Below are 18,825 nucleotides of genomic sequence, written 5' to 3'. Positions count from 1 at the left end.
AGCGGAGAAATGATATGGATATGAAATATGACGAGGTATCGGGTTCAAAATGATATGGTGTTTAAACTCAAAAGTAGAAAATCAAAAGTAAAAAATCAAAAGTAAAAGGGAAAACTCTTATCTAAAAGTGTATTTTAATGGTGGAAACTTTTAACAAAATCAATATAGCTTTTCAGAATTCTACTTTCATGGACAGAATTCCTACCTTCTACTATCAACTTTTGATTTTTGACTTTTTGCTTTCAACTGTAAACCGTCAGAATTCTACTTTCATTGACAGAATTTTTACTTTTGACTTTCTAATTTTGACTTTTGACTTTCTACTTCAGATTTTCTACTTACGATTTTCTAACGCAGATTTTCTCCAATATTGTGGTGGCCATCTAATTTCGCAGTATTAGTGAGAGCATTCGGTAAAATAGATTTGAATATTATAGTGTGGTTGTTGATTGGTCAACTGTATCAAATGCAGCCGATAAGTCTAACAAAATAAGAAATACACGGTGTTGATTGTCCAAAGACAGCAATATATCATTATGAACCCTGGTTAATGCTGTTTCTACACTATCAAATCGCTTATATGCACTTTGAAGGGGTTCTTGTAAATTATTATCATCTACATTTTCTATGAGTTGATTGGCGATACATTTTTCTATGATTTTAGATATAAAATTTAAATTTGACACAGGCCGATAATTTTTTAATATATTGATATCCGGATCTAACTTTTTAATAATGGGTTTAAAATTTGCAATTTTATACAAAGTAGGTAAAATGTCTTGTTTTAGACAACAATTAACAATATCTGTTATAAATTTAGATAAAAAGTTTAAGGACTGAAGTCGGCCGTTAATCTAACGAACAGGTTTTCGATGGTGACCCTTTGATTAAAGCCTCAATACCACTCTTGTAGTAACTGAATAATATGCCACAATCTTTATTCTGGTAAACAAATTGCACTATTTTACAATATTCCAATTAATTGATGATACAAATTTCATCTTAACACACCTAATTTAAAAAAATTGGAAAAATTCAACTAAATGATTTGAAAAGCCTGACGTAAAGCTTTTCAAATGTGACTTGGATTTAAAAATATTTTTGAACCCTCTGGACAAGTAAAATAGGATTTAATGGATAATTTACACAACAGGTCAGACACTAACACATCTAGTACTTAGAATAAGGCTATTTTTCTATTTTCTGGAGCTGTCAAGCCAGCCAGAGTGTTATTGTTCCTTTAAAGCGCTATGACAAAAGGTTCACTTACAGAACTAAAAGAGTTGAATGACACAGAGAGTGGTTCGGTGTTAATATCGATATCACAATTTAAGATATTCAGATCGTTTCTAATGAGAGAGACCGAATAATTCTTTGAGACTTTTATCACTATTAGTAATCTTATCTGAATAAAATTTATCTTTAGCACAGTCAATCATGGAATTTACGCGGTTTTTAATGCTTTTATAAATGTCCTTGTGAATGAATAGTTTTGATTTACGTCAGGTCTTTTCAGCATGTTTTCGTAGTTTCTTGACTTCTCGTATCTCGTCATTAAACCATGCACAACCAGGGCGTGAATCAAAATGGTTAGTTAGTTTTGTACAATGGTAAGTAACACATCCCGTCTCCTTACATCAACAAGACTTGTGAAATTGAAATATTAAAACAGCAAATATCCTTCAGGTCTAACCAAACTTGACGAAATAATCACAATAAAAGTAACCTTTGTAATATTCCAGATGTAGTTCCAAATAAACAAGTTTAACAAACAGTTCTAAAACACCTCAAATTACATAAAATAACACAGAGCAAAACATTGTGGCAGCCACTGAGATGGCGCTCTATACATAGAGGGAGAAGTGCGTGTGAGTGTGTGTGGGGGGGGGGGGCGACAAGGAACAGTGTCTAACGTAGTTATTTGGATGGGTCAAAAACCGAGGTCTCGTTTATACATTGGCATGCACGTAAATGAACCCTTGACAGATGGAATTGGAAATAACAGTAGACCGTAGCGGTGCCTCAGTGAGTAAATCGATGGCTCGCTAACTAGGAGATATCGAGTTCTATCCCGGTGTTGGCCAAAAAAGTTCCTTGCTTGGAGAAAGTTCCTTCCTTCCGGCGCAGTTTCATGGTGGTGCAGAATGAGGGAACCTGGCAAAAACATGATCTGGTCGTTCGACGAATGGGACGAAAAAAAGAAATGCTGTGTAGCCTGAACATTTACACATCGTAAAAACGCTGTCCGAGCGAAATGTCTCGCATGGCACACTTCATTAGCTCAGACAGGGCAGAAAAGTAGGACGTTAAACCCACTTTCATTTATTAGCTAGCAGTTGGACTCTGGTTTCGTGCCTTAATAATAATTGTGTAGGCACACTGGTAGAATCAGAATAATATTTCCATATTATCAGACGACGAACATCTCCACATCAGACCAAACTGAACCAAATGTTCATTATGAAAGTAAAACAGATGTGCCAAGTGATCTACCTCACCAGAACGCAACATCTGATAACGAGGTTCCCCATCAGTACGACACACTTCACGACAAGGGTCCTCATCAGTACGACATACTTCACAACAAGGTTCCTCATCGTTACCACACACTTCACAACAAAGTTCCTCATCAGTACGACACACTTCACAACAAAGTTCCTCATCTGTACGACACACTTCACAACAAGGTTCCTCATCAGCACGACACACTTCACAACAAAGTTCCTCATCAGTACGCCATACTCGGTAACACATTGCCTGGTGATGCCCGTCCCGAACACAACAACATCAGGCCCGGCGGAGTTGGGGGGGGGGGCGCTTTAACTCCCCCGAAAAATTTGACCGCGAGTATTCCGTTCTCCAGGTTATTGCACGCAAGTAATTATGCGGTTAGATATGAGACCTTGGTCCTGTTTCACAAAAACTTAAACTAAAATCACTAAAATAGATTTTAACTAAAATCAAACTGAAATTTTAAATTTTATGCGTTTCACGAAGATCGATTGTAACTTAAAATGCAATTTTAATAGATTTTAGTTAAAATTGCTTTCGCTCGTGCAGTGCACAATTCCGGCCGGTGATGGCACTTAGGGTGTAAGCATACACGCTTCGGAACTGAAAACTGTTGCCAGATTGAACTAACCGTTACAATACCAATGAGAGTTTCATACGTTTTTCAATGTCTGCACATGGTCAAACAGTCGTAGAGAGGTGAAATAAATAAGGTTATTGCATGTTAATTCGTTTTGAAATGTATCAGTTGGTTGGCCTTGACCTTGGCATTTGATTTACTCGCAGGCTTCAATGGAAATAATGCGTATCGATAAACTAAATCGCTTGAATTTCGTAGTTTTATCACAGAGTTCTATGGTTTTATGGTATTTTGGATAACAGGAACTAATGAGAAATTGTCAGAAACATGTGATATTTTTGACTCAAACGATTAATCTCGAATAAAGTATTGTCGATTTTTAAAAGTATTTTATAACTTTTAAACTAATACACGAAATAACCAATGTTCCGATGCCTGGATTTGAAATGTCAGTCCCATGGACCCTTTTAATAATAATTTGAAAATGCCACACTCCTTATTGGATAATGCCTATATATCTTACTAAATTAAAATGTTTTTTTCCCAGTATAAAATACCCTTGGCTCCTATATATATCATCATAACCCCAAAACCATAGATACTTATTTGCATATGGCGTATCTAGTATTATAGGACTGACGGGGTTCCGATGCCGCGGTTGTACGTGACAGGGAGTAGGGTCGCCCGTCCTTCCTCGTGCGTTTTCTCCTCCAGGTCCCCCGGGTTTCCTCCCACTACTAAAGACTCCTACGCGCAAGCGAATTATTCAAATACATTTGAACCATGTGTTAGTCCCGAAATGACCTAGTTTGTGTCTAGTGGACGTTGAAAATAGTATAATTTATACTTGAATCATATGGTAATATATAAAATAGTAACAAAGAGTTTTGTTTACTGGGGTGGGGTTTTTTGGGGTTTTTTTTTCGTTCTTGGGGGTTTAATTTGGGGTGTCATCTAATTGCTTATATTGCCTTACAATACAATAAACGCATGGGCCGCAACTATATTTCCCATGCAATGAAACGAAATTGAATGGAAATTATTTTTGTGAATAATAGTATGTTTAAATTATATAACCGGGGCCATTGGCAATATTATCATTATTCCAAATATATCTATATGTCGCAATAGATCTTACAACGTAGCTCTAATCAATGTTTGTTAATGTCGTGATTTTAAGTTAGGAGAGGGTGACGGCTGTCCTAAGTTAAAATTGGTTTTAATTAAAAATGTCCCTAAAATAGTTTTGTGAAACGCCACTATTTTAAGATACAATTTTAACATACAGTATTATTTTAGTGGATTTTATCTAAAATGCTTAAAATCGTTTTGTGAAATGCATCTATCTTAAGTTAGATGGAATTTTAGTTTAAGACGATTTTAAGGAGATTTAGGTTTTTGTGAAACAGGGCCCTGGTTTTAACATAGACGTGAGACTTCTAGGACGCTAGGACGTAGACTTTCTATACTGATCCCTGGGTTAAGAGACTCCCTATTGCGAGGGTCGCGATTAGTTAACTGAACAGTCGATCCTTATTTCAACCCCATCTCACTTCCGTTGTATCTATTTTTTTTTTTTAAACAATATTTTTATTCATTAAATCTGAATTAGAAAAACAACGAGATAGAGTTTTATTTATACTCTTTCCTTGTGTCCCTTACCAATCAAATAATTCACTGCTATCAATTAAGACCAGTTAAAACAAATGATTGTAATCAAGATACGCCCACATTTTACAAGAAATGGATGGGGAAGCGATAAAATCAATAGGGCTCATCCCCTCATTCAAGATCTTTTGATCCTTAACCTATTTCTTAAGTTTCATCAGAATGGGACAACAAATGTGGCCCTCCTGGGGGGGGGGCTACAAAATTTATACATATTTCAAATTTTGCATAAAACGCGGGGGCTTTTGCTCTAGAATGGAAGGACTGGTGCGTATTAAAGTCGATCTCATCCAAGAAATTTTGATCCTTAACACATAGTTTAAGTTTCATCCCATTAATCGGACAAAAAATATCACCGCAAGAAGGTCCACAAACCTTATTCATATTTCACATTTTGCGTTAAAAGGCAGGGATCCAATGCTCACCGGGAGTTTGGATGGCCGAATGGTTAGCGCGTGCCCGCTGTATCATAAGGTATGTCAGTGAGTCAACTGGCGTTGTTTCGATTCCCGGTTGTACGTCAGTAGGGTCGCCTGTCCAACCTCATTGGTTTTCTCCGGATCCTCCAGTTTCCTCCCACTGCTGCGCGCAAGCGAATTATTGAAATAAAATTGAACAGAAATGACGTGGTTTGTGTCGACTGGACATTAAACCCCATTTCTCTCCCTCTCTATAAAGCGCACCAAAATTGAACTCATCCAAAAGCTAGTGATAATCGTTTTAAGTTTCATCTAATCGGATAAAAATTGTGACCTCTAGGTGGTCTACAACTTGAGCATTACATGCTTTTATACTATTTGCTTAAAGGAGAGCGGCCATTTGACTGATCGTTTCCAGATTTTCCGGCGTGGTTTCCAGTGATGCAGGACGGAGGGTCTGACAAGGACAGCTGTCTAGTCGTTCCATATCGAATTTAGAAGATGTCACCATCCTTCCAATACTCGGCGGTTGTTTATAACTGATAATACATTTTGTTGTTCGAAGGATGTTCTTCGTTTTTGGGCATCTCTCTAGAATCAACCTATTAGCCTCCACAAAATCCATTGGTCTAGTATAACTTGGATTAAAAACAGGCATGATATATATAGAGGCATTATATTTAAACATATTTGAGGTAATAAACATATATTTGAATAACATATTTACACTTATTTCAATACATACAACAATTAAATATTTCAAATGCATGGAACATTATTAATAGTATAATCATCCATGGTCAAAACAAGTGAATATCACTGAATATCTCCATTATTGAAATGAAATGAAGTGGAATGGAGTTTAAAATCCTGTAAACAACTAGATGCTTTTACATATATTTACTGAAAGTAATATTCGGGACGTCATCTGCTAATTATCATCAAGGTAGTAATAGTAATTAAAGACAGGCCATTGTCTGAAAGTTTTAGCTTTGATGAACATAAATCGCCATAAACTTCTAACTGTAGCAATCACTGTCATGATATATATTTGAATAACATATTTATATATATGTACACCCCGTTATGTGCAATAATATATTTAAATCTTTATCTGTGATAATTTAATCCTTTTCTCCCTTCATGTTTTGTTTACTATGTGACCTAGTTTGTACCCGCCAGTCGACTACAACTTCTGTGTGTGTGTGTGTGTATAAAGAATCGAAGTCACGTGATCTCGTGATGTACCGTCTGTCTGAAGCAGACGGCCTGTTTTACAACCTAGGCTACAAACCTTTAAAGACAGTGTAAAAATGTTTCAAACTTGGTATTAATTCGGAAGTATTATCCTAGTATCGGAAAATACTAGGTTCTGAGAGCAGCGGACGAGATTTACAAATTAACGCTATTTAAACTACCTTGTTGTTCGGTTGTTTTCTCCACGCCCACTTTTCGCGTGAATGAGATAAATTTTGACCACGTGATCTAAACTCCTCCCAAAACACCTAGCTGTTGTTGACGTAACCCACACAAGTCGTAAAAGAAGGCTAATAGCCTCAAACTATCCCCCTGGATTTCTTTTTTCCTTTTTTCGATGAAAAAAAGATTCCTGAGAGGGGATAAACCCGATAAATTTTTCTATTTACTAATTATTTGTTTTATAAGTATTAAATGGGATGACATTTTATTTTTCGTATTTATGCTATCTTAAAGATAAATATAATAGCCTATTATGACACAAGGTTGCCATTATTTTGTTAAATATTTTGAAATTTATAATCGACTGCGATAATGTTTACTGCCATATATTTATTAATATTTTATTACATAAGAAGGTCAGTCATAGTGTAAAGCGGAACTCTCTAGCAGACGATCGTACACACTTCCTCAATATTTATTACTTGCCTCTGTGCTTCAGTCGGAGTGTCACGTGACCCATTTTACGCTAGAGCAACTTTATTTACTACGGTGTTTACACGAAGACCTTTATGTCACGTGTCTTGTGCTGTTAAGCTCCGCCCAAGTGTGATCGTAAACGACCTAATTATTGGAATCATTAAGTAAAACTTTCTAAATCTAAAGCCTAGTGTTCTCTTTTGTCACTCTTCACTCTATTTTTCTAATAAATCTAACATGTAAACCTTTTTGAATAGAATATGCTCGGAATTTCCTTATTTATTACAACTGTAATTGTAGCGGTTCTCTTTGTGTGTGAGTGATACAAGTCTTCTGTATCCAGACCTTTGTTGAACACGTCAATACCTTTATTCTTGGTTATCAAGTAATCACCACAAATTAACATTGTAATTGCCTATTGTAAATCTTTTCAGTAGATTTTCTCTTCAATTTATGAAGTTAATAAAATTTTCTTGATCACACTATTTTCCTTTAAGCTTAAAGTCACCAAAAATATCCACATTTGAACCTTTTATAAATACTCTCTGAATTTAAAGCCTATTTTCCTCATTGACACTGTTCATTTTATACTAACAAATCTAATAATGGAATCTTACCTATGTAAACCTGTTTCAGTACAAAATACTTGAAAATTCTTGATGTAATGCACCTTTCTTGCTTACACTACCATTTTTTAATGTGAAAGTTACCAGTTATAGGAAAATATGAAACATTAAGAAAAATCATCCAAATTTAAAGCCATTTTTTCACATTGATACTGTATATACTAACAAATTTAACATGCAATTTCTATCTATGGAAATATGTTGGACTAAATATCTCCGAGAATGCCTACCTAATTGCTTCTGTCATGCTTACACTTTTCTGATCTATGTTTCAAGACGTTAAATATACTAATAATTAAACCTTTAGATAATATTTTCAAAGTTTAAAGCCGCTATCTCCATTAACTAATATTTAAAAATGATTTCTTCTTGCTTACATTACTTGCAACATTATGAATGCCACTGCTTGGATTTATCAAATATCTTTCCATTGTGTTATCAGTCTTTAAACACAGGCAATGTTTTTAACTGTACATAACTTATTGTACTTTATGCTATTGTTCAAATAGCCAACTCAATTAATATCATACTAAAAATAATCAAAAATACCTGTTTTTAATATCATAATGTATTTTTTGCCTGGAATTAATTATATATGGAATGTATATGAATTTTGGAAATACTGTTTTTATGTAATGTATATACTTATTATTCTGTGAATAAATATTTTACAAGAAAAAAAAAAGAAGCTGGCTCGCTAGCCTGCAGGTCGGGTGTTCGATATTTCCCTCACAGGGCAACATCAGGACATAACATAACAATATTAACAATAACGATAACGTAATACTAAGAAACGTCGTCATAGCGACTTATGTACAGTAATCCGGGAAGAAGTTAATAGTTGGACACGACTGGTCAATTTCCTTTTGCATTGAGTTTTGCTCCAAACATTTTAATGAAGCAAAGCTCTTTGGTTTCAAGCAAAGTCGTGTCTTCAAAATTCAGTTTATAGATGGGGCTGACTTTAAAGCAACCCTTCCCACATTCATGCAAACGTTTGCTCACAGGTATCATTCTATTTTCTGGAATTTTGATGTGAGAGCGATGACGATTAATTCTGCGACTTAGTTGTTGGTCAGTCTTTCCAATATATCGTTCACCGCATCCAGCACACACCATCATGTAGACCACATTCTTTGAATGACAATTCATGTTTTGCCTAATTGTAAATGTTTTAGTTGGGGAGATGGTACCTTCGATTATCGCCTCACACAATTTACATCTATTGTCGCCGCACTTTGAAACACATGGTGGAGTTGATTTAGTTTCTGTGTCCATATCGAATTTAGAAGATGTCAACATCCTTCCAATACTTGGCGGTTGTTTATAACTGATAATACATTTTGTTGTTCGGAGGATATTCTTCATTTTTTGGGCATCTCTCTAGAATCAACCTATTAGCCTCCACAAAATCCATTGGTCTAGTATAACTTGGATTAAAAACAGGCATGATATATACAGAGGCATTATATTTAAATATATTTGACGTAATAAACATATATTTCAATAACATATTTACACTTATATCAATACATACAACAATTAAATATTTCACATGCATGGAACATTATTAATAGTATAATCATCCATGGTCAAAACAAGTGAATATCACTGAATATCTCCATTATTGAAATGAAATGAAGTGGAATGGAGTTTAAAATCCTGTAAACAACTAGATGTTTTTACATATATTTACTAAAAGTAATATTCGGGCCGTCATCTGCTAATTATCGTCAAGATAGTTATTAAAGACAGGCCATTGTCTGAAAATTTTAGCTTTGATGAACATAAATCGCCTTAAACTTCTAACTGTAGCAATCACTGTCATCTATCTATATATATATTTGTGACTGTCGTTTGTCTGTCTGTCTGTTCGGGGTTGGCGGCTACACTAGGTCTGCCCCGAGTCTGAAATTTGGGGTATAGGGGTAGCTCGGACCGGGGAGTAACATAGGCCAGGTGGCGTTAGTCTACCACATCCGAATTCGGAGTTATGACCCCCGAGCGAAGCCGGGTATCCTGCTAGTGATATATATTTGAATAACATATTTATACTTATATCGATACATAGAACAATTAAATATATAAATAATTGTTTAAATATATATATGTACACCCCGTTATGTGCAATAATATATTTAAATCTTTATCTTTGATAATTTAATCCCTTTCTCCCTTCATGTTTTGTTTACTGTGTGTGACCTAGTTTGTACCTGCTTGTCTACTACAGCTTGCGGGTGTTAGTGTGTGTGTGTAAAGAGTCGAAGTCACGTGATCTCGTGCTGTACCGTCTGTCTGAAGCAGACGGTCTGTTTTACAACCTAGGCTACAAACCTTTAAAGACAGTGTAAAAATGTTTCAAACTTGGTATTAATTAGGAAGTATAATCCTCGTATCATCCTATTATCGGAAAATACTGGGTTCTTAGAGCAGCGGACGAGATTTACAAATTAACGCTATTTAAACTACCTTGTTGTTCGGTTGTCTTCTCCACGCCCACTTTTCGCGAGAATGAAATAAATTTTGACCACGTGATCTAAACTCCTCCCAAAACACCTAGCTGTTGTTGGCGAAACCCACACAAGTCGCAAAAGAAGGCTAATAGCCTCAAACTATCCCCACTCTGTGCTATCCCCCTGGATTTCTTTTTTCCTTTTTTGGACGAAAAAAAAGATTCATTACAGGGGATAAACCCGATTAATTATTCTATTTACTAATTATTTGTTTTATAAATATTAAAAGGGATGACATTTTATTTTTCGTATTTATGCTATCTTAAATATAAATATAATAGCCTATTATGACACAAGGTTGTCATTATTTTGTTAAATATTTTGAAATTTATAATCGACTGCCATAATGTTTACTGCCATATATTTATTAATATTTTATTACATAACAATGTCAGTCATAGTGATCGTACACGCTACTTCAATATTTATTACTTGCCTCTGTGATTCAATCGGAGTGTCACGTGACCCATTTTACGCTAGAGTAACTTTATTTACTACGGTGTTTACATGTCACGTGTCCTGTGCTGTTAAGCTCCGCCCAAGTGTGATCGTAAACGACCTAATTCATGGAATCATTAAGTAAAACTTTCTAAATCTAAAGCCGAGTGTCCTCTCTTGTCACTCTTCATTCTATTTTCCTAATAAATCTAACATGTAAACCTTTTTGAATAGAATATGCTCGGAATTTCCTTATTTATTACAACTGTAATTGTAGCGGTTCTCTCTGTGTGTGAGTGATACAAGTCTTCTGTATCCAGACCTTTTTTGAACACGTCAATACCTTTATTCTTGGTTATCAAGTAATCACCACAAATTAACATTGTAATTGCCTATTGTAAATCTTTTCAGTAGATTTTCTCTTCAATTTATGAAGTTAATAAAATTTTCTTGATCACACTATTTTCCTTTAAGCTTAAAGTCACCAAAAATATCCACATTTGAACCTTTTATAAATACTCTCTGAATTTAAAGCCTATTTTCCTCATTGACACTGTTCATTTTATACTAACAAATCTAATAATGGAATCTTACCTATGTAAACCTGTTTCAGTACAAAATACTTGAAAATTCTTGATGTAATGCACCTTTCTTGCTTTCACTACCATTTTTTAATGCGAAAGTTACCAGTTATAGGAAAATATGAAACATTAAGAAAAATCATCCAAATTTAAAGCCATTTTTTCACATTGATACTGTATATACTAACAAATTTAACATGCAATTTCTATCTATGGAAATATGTTGGACTAAATATCTCCGAGAATGCCTACCTAATTGCTTCTGTCATGCTTACACTTTTCTGATCTATGTTTCAAGACTTTAAATATACTAATAATTAAACCTTTAGATAATATTTTAAAAGTTTAAAGCCGCTATCTCCACTAACTAAAATTCGAATCTGGGATTTTGTTTGTTTTTCTTCTTTTTCTCAGAAAGTACTTATGTAAATGATTCCTTCTTGCTTACATTACTTGCAACATTATGAATGCCACTGCTTAGATTTATCAAATATCTTTCCATTGTGTTATCAGTCTTTAAACACAGGCAATGTTTTTAACTGTACATAACTTATTGTACTTTATGCTATTGTTCAAATAGCCAACTCAATTAATATAATACTAAAAATAATCAAAAATACCCGTTTTTAATATCATAATGTATTTTGTGCCTGGAATTAATTATATATGGAATGTATATGAATTTTGGAAATACTGTTTTTATGTAATGTATATACTTATTATTCTGTGAATAAATATTTTACAAGAAAAAAAAAAGAAGCTGGCTCGCTAGCCTGCAGGTCGGGTGTTCGATCCCTGCATTGGGCGAGAATGTTTATCCAGATTTTCCGGGGTGGTTTCCAGTGATGCAGGACGGAGGGTCTGACGAGGACAGTGTCTAATCATTCGGATCGTACGAAAAACCAAGTTCCCCTGACGCATTGGCGTGCACGTAAAAGATCCCTCGACAGTTGGAATTCGACATAAGAGTAGTGCCGCTGTCCGGGCAAAATTTCCCCCATAGCACGCTGTATGGCGCATGTCCGTCTTCATAAACCCAGTTCGGAGCATTGTGACAAAGTGATTTATATTTCTCACCAAATTCAACAGTATCATTTAGGTACATAGAACTTAATGAACTCAGCTAGTTTTAACATAAATCACTTTGTCACAGCATTTCATTTCATCAACGGGTATCTCTTTGACAGCTGACACTGTCTACTATACAATGTCCATAAGCGTACAGGGAAATTTGTGACTGGGGGGGGGGGGGGGCGGTGGTGGTTGGTGCCCAAAAAATGTAGTTAGGTTCTTAGTATGTTACATAATAATAATAAATTCGCTGTTAAATTGGACACATTCAAGAAGACAATATTTTTTTTATACAACTTTTACAAAGTACAATTGTGTGCCCAAATTTTCCCAGCATTTGGTGCCCAAAATGGGGGGGCAGCCGCCCCCCAGCTCGTACGACTATGACAATGTCTGTATCAGACGTGGAGTATCGGGACTTCGATGTTGAATGGCATATAATTTGAACCTTCTGATTTAAATATACTTTCCCAGAAAAGTATTTATCGGGTGGTTATTTCCAATAAAAGTATGGCAATGTTGGTATATATGGAAAGTAGAAATATCCAATCTTACTAGAAAAATACTGGATTCCCTGAAAAGCACTCATGGAATGTATACAGGACAAAAATGTAAGGGTTCCCCTAATCGACAACCCGACGATTAGGGATGTCTGCTCGAGTGACATCAAAGCTTGCACGAGAAGGTCCCAGCATTAGTCAGCGTTTGATGTATGTGTTGATAAAATTGATGGTTAGCTTAAGCGTACAACAGTATCTGAGATAAAAAAAAACGCGGAAAAAGACGTGGCCAGTGGATAATCCGTGAATTTAATTAGGCTTCGATATTTGTGATAAATAATCAGCGATTAAGGACACAATCGTCTTGTATATGCAATGAATTCTCCCCCGCCTTCGGTACCGCTAGGTACTGTGACACGTGACTCAAACATGCCCTCTTTTAATCGATTTTTTTTATAGCAAGGGTCTTCCCTCACAAATTCAATGTTTTGAAAAAGATGTGAAGCAAAATTTGGATAGATTAATTAGTTTGAATATGTTTTTAGTCCAAGTAACTTTAAATGGAACTACATGTATCTCATCTTTGATTTGGAGTTAGTCCACGAATGATACATAAATTATTCTAGTTTTTGGTATATTTATATTATAATTCCGCCTTCAACCTGGATATCGAAATGTCATTTTGTTTTTACAGATCTTCACAAGGAACACTTCCTTCTTGCAATTCCTACATTGCCTTATTCAAGTTCAATCAAACAACGCACTTCGAGGAATATAAAAGGTACACACACCCACACACAACTGTATGCATTTATTATATAGGAACAAATGACAGCTTGAAATGCAAAGTTATAAGAGTTATATTCACTAAAGTATAGATGGGGTTAAGTCCCTTTAATTCTATATTCACTTTTATACTGGCATGATTGGACTTTAATTAATATGTATTGTATTACCACAGATAAGAACAAAATAATTAGTGTGCTATTTCTGTTTTAAACACAATCTATTCTATAAATATTTATTAAGTACAATATATAATTACCGGATTTGAAAACAAGCCGGAGTTAATAGCAAATCATCCCCCGATAGAAATTATTTACAGAAAATATAAATACATTGTTTAAAATTATAATCTTAAATTATATACTGGTATTCAATTAATTAATCAAAATATTAAATTAGATAGAGTAAAACTGAGTTAATATCCTAATCAAAATATTATATTAGATACAGTAAAACTGAGTTAATATCCAGAACGGATTTATTAGTGTAGATTGTTCTTCGTAGTCTATTTACATTTCTATAATAAATTATATTGTATATCCGGTTTACGGAATTTTTCCAAGAACATGTTTTTACTCTTTGCTCTCCAATGTATTACAAATTGTATCACAGCTTCTTAATATCTGCTTCTTAGAAGTAAATATGAGCGGTACCGGACATTGTTGTTCTTTACGTAGAAATCTGATAAAGATATGAATAACATCTGTAAAGAAACTAACACGTCATCGTTTCCACATCATGTTCTTATCAGCTATAAGAACATGAGTCAGTGGCAATAAGATTAGTTTACAAGCAGAACAACTGATGTTTAAAACAGACTCTCGACGTCTAACATTTAAAAAGTTCCACGCATCAGCCAGTATGGATATTAGATTAGCCGTTCTCGTTGTCTTGGCAACTTTGTGTGGAGAAGGTAAGTTGGTATTTTAAATTTGTATATTTAACTTTAAATGGAATGGATTTGGATTTCTGGTCAATCAAAAATATATTAAAGAGACTATATAGCCTTTCGTTGATTTTCGGTGATGTAAAAATAATTTTCGATTTTACTATGTTGTTAAACTCGGCGTGTACAAATGAGATGGGTTTGAGACAAATCTGCCTATCCATAGAAATGAAATGAAATGTCGTCGTGCTTTTCTGTACCACCCGGGCTAATGAAGACGGATACGTACGAAGTATTGTGCGGGGGGGGGGGGGGTACCCAGACAGCGATGCTACGGCCAAAGCTTACGTCAAATTCCAACTGTCAAGGGATCTTTTACGTGCTCATAAACGAACCATTGGTAGGTGGAATATAGGTACATACGCCGTGGTAGGACATATAACGTTAAACCAGTTCCTATAACTTGCAGTGATTTCATGGATTAACAAAAGAGAGATCAGATTGAAAGTGAAAGTTGTTATATATAATAGCGTAGGCCTATTGAAAATGTTCGTCAGGGCAGTGGAATTGTGTCTAGATCACTGGAATTAACCGGATATTTCATAGCGTATCGTCATCACATGTGTTTTGGCCATTTTGAGTTTACAACCTATATTTTCATTAAAGATGAGCGGGGCCACAACAAATCGTTTTCCAACTAAACCGTCTCTCACCAGTGACACCCATAAGAGGCTTGACAAAGTCGATTGTAGGAAAAGAAATTAACAGTCCGTCAATATGGCTAAAATATGGTGATTTCAATTTCCATTGCATAAGCGCCATGGTGATTTCAATTTCCATTGCTCAAGCGCAATGGGGATTTCAATTTCCATTGCTTAAGCGCCATCGTTTCAGCTTATTCATTTTCGAATACCTCCAGTGACTTAATCTTTTGGCTTCTGTGATTTATATTTCTCACCAAATTGAACAGTATCATTTAGGTACATAGAACTTAAGAACTTAATGAACTCTGATAGTTTTAACAATATATGATTTTTGACTTTCACCTCTATATAAACTTCTGTTAAGCACGAGCTTATTAAACATCTAATTGATTCAGTATGTTCTTTACAAACTACGTGTGGTCTTTGCGCACGCTCCGCTTTACTTCAAAGGAATATGCATTGGTCAGTAGCCATGCCGTGACGAGATAAAAGATACAATTGCATGTATGACCATGTGTGTAAGGGTATATATTGAGGAGTTCACTGACAGTTAGGAGAGAGGAGCGGGGAGGTGAAGTGAGGCTTGGACGAGTGTATGGACTCACCCGAGTTCACCCGCTGTCTTGGCAGACGGGCAGAATGGTGGAATTAACATAGTTAGATGTGTTCCTGTCGTGGACTAGTTATTGTTGTTGTATGTATGTAACTGTAGCTGTTATATGCTCCCGTTGTAATAAATGCTGTATTTACTATACTGGTCTACTGTTGTCACTAACGATAGTGTTACACTTCACCCTCAATGTCCATGGGATTTCAATATCCGGCATATTATAGTGTGCCTTTAAATTTGTGAAACCAATTAAATTTGTGTTGAATCCCGAGACTGTTGCTAGTAATAAATTTTTAATAAATTTGATTACTTTATTTTAAAAAAGACTTCAAAATCGGTTCATTTCGCAAGGATGAATAAAAGAAACGGGGGAAAACGCCAATATAAGTTGTAAATTTTCCGAAAAAAAGGACATTCCCATAAATCATCCAAAAATTAAAAGAAACTAAAAGCAGATTGGAGGGAGAGCGGGGGGGGGGGGGGTAGGAATTAAACCGCCACTGCCCTGGTTAATCGATATCCCTATTTCGTCCAAATTCGGAAAGAGGCATGTGAATTGTAACCTGCGATACCGTGCGACAGCTTCAAAACACATATTTTTTCCCGCGAAAATTGCCATATTAATAAATTTTTTCGCCACTCCGGGCCCACCATTATAGTAGGTCACAATCATTATTCTTCTACCCTCAAAATCCTCTACCATCTTTCAGAGAATGGTGAAAGATGGTTAAGACTGCATGGCGTGTGAGAAAGGTTTGTGACAGTACCAAAACTATTATAAGCTTACCCTCTCCACTTTGAGGCCCCCGACTTCAGTCTGCCAAGCTTATACTAGTAAAATCCGCCACTGGACATTATAATTATTCAACATATCTGAGCAAAGCTTATAATAATACATAAATATATAAATAAATAAGATACACTGTTCGGTGCTAAAAGTTCCCGCGTAGCGTGTTTCATAATGTCAATCAAAATGTGAGAGAGAGAGAGAGAGAGAGAGAGAGGGGGGGGTAACGTCCACTCGACAGACACAAACTAGCCCATTTCGGGACCAACATATTCAATTTTATTTCAATAATTCGCGGGGAATCGAAATCACGCCATAATTGTTTGAATTTAATTGTTTAAATCGTGTACAAAGGATGCCAATCGTTGCTAAATTTGCAATTCTTTATATCTTTGTAAACACTGAACGGCATCAAACAATTTATTGGACTTTATTTCTAGTGGATTCAACCTTCATAATATTATTTGCAAGGGATTTATTAATCTCATGAATGAGACCAGGCAAAATGAGAGGCGAAAAAATTAATTTAAATTTATATACCTTTTTTAATATAACATTTTCTAACGGGGTACATAATTTATTTCTTTAATTTATCTAACGTATATTTCTAAAAAAATAATAACTCGTTATTTTTAAAATCTGTGAGAATCTGTGTAATAATTTATAAACCGGTAGTAGAACCGGACGTAAATTTTACATTCAGATCGCAATAAAAGAAATGTACTATCTGGAATAATACGACATTGCGGCTCTTACCTAGTTTTAAAATAGCGGTTATCAAATAATCTACCATTTGTTTGAATATTAGTTTCAGTACAAACACGCACTTTACTCGTGGACCAATGGCTAATCGTGTTAACGTCAATGATGAATACTGTTATTTCCACGTAGCTGTGTTTATATTTAGAACAGTGGGTTTATATTATACAGTCACAGTGGCGACTTACGTGGTATATAACACAATTATTCCGTAACACTATAGGCCTAGACGTATAGTCATACATTTCAATAAGTTTAATAAGATTATTTTTAGTTCACCCCTCACTGATTTCTTTGTGATTTGTTTTAAAAATACAGGGCGTATGGATATGCAACTGGTTATTCCAAATTTAAAGCACCAGTGTCAAAATAAAAGTAATACTTTTAGCAATCATAAGTACTTTTATTTTTAAAATGCTGTACCAAAATTATTCGAAAGGGTCAGTTCATTCAAACTTAATTTATGGACAATATAGTAATAATGAGTCATTATAATATTTAGTACAAGCTTCGGATGACTTAATTACATTAAAATAGTGGGGGGTTTTGTTTGTTTGTTTTTTTGTTTGTTTGTTTTTTTGTTTTGGGGTTTTTTTGGGGTTTTTTTTGGGGGGGGGGGGGTGTTTTTCTTTGGGGGGGGGTCTGGTTTGGTGTGACGTTAAATTATATTTTTAAAAGTGGAAGTAAGTCTTGGCTATCAAGCCCGACGGCCTTTTATAATACAAACTTGTTTTGGAGACATTCAGTATATAGGCTTCTTCGTCTCATGACCTTAAACACTGTGTATAAATTTAAAGTCAATCGGATATTAACTTTAGCCTCTAGGGCGTCCACAAGCCCGACGGACGGACGGACGGACCGACGGACGGACGGGGGCGACGACAATATACGAGTAGCTCGTCTTTCGAGTAGCTCGTTTTTCGAGATTCGCCAATATCAAAATACAAGGAGAAAGAGCAGTTTTATGTGAATCCACTGCTCAGGCATCCCCATTTATGATATCTTTAGTTCGTTTTAGAATACTTATTTAATCAAATGTGTTTTGGAGACATTCTGTAGATATACATCCATTAAATCTGCTTTTTTTAGATTCAAGTTTGAATATCGAAAAACGAGTAGCTCGTTTTTCGACATTCGCCAACATAAAAAAAGAGCATTTTCTAAGTGAATCCACTGCTGAGACCTCCTCATTTATGATATATTTAGTTCGTTTTAGAAAACGTATTTAATCAATTGTGTTTTGGAGACATTCTCTAAATATGCATCCATAAAATTTGCTACTCGTTTTTCGATATTCAAACTTGAATCTTAAAAAAGTAGATTTAATGGTTGTACATCTACAGAATGTCTCCAAAACACATTTGATTAAATCAGTTTTGTAAAATGAACTAAAGATATCATAAATGTGGATGCCTGAGCAGTGGATTCGTATAAAAACGGCTATTTCTACTTGTTTTTTTTGATATTGGCGAATCTCGAAAAACGACATT

This window comes from Patella vulgata, chromosome 1, assembly GCF_932274485.2.
Source record: "Patella vulgata chromosome 1, xgPatVulg1.2, whole genome shotgun sequence".
NCBI classification, from domain to species: Eukaryota; Metazoa; Mollusca; class Gastropoda; family Patellidae; genus Patella; species Patella vulgata.
Note: the sequence above shows the minus strand (reverse complement) of the source record.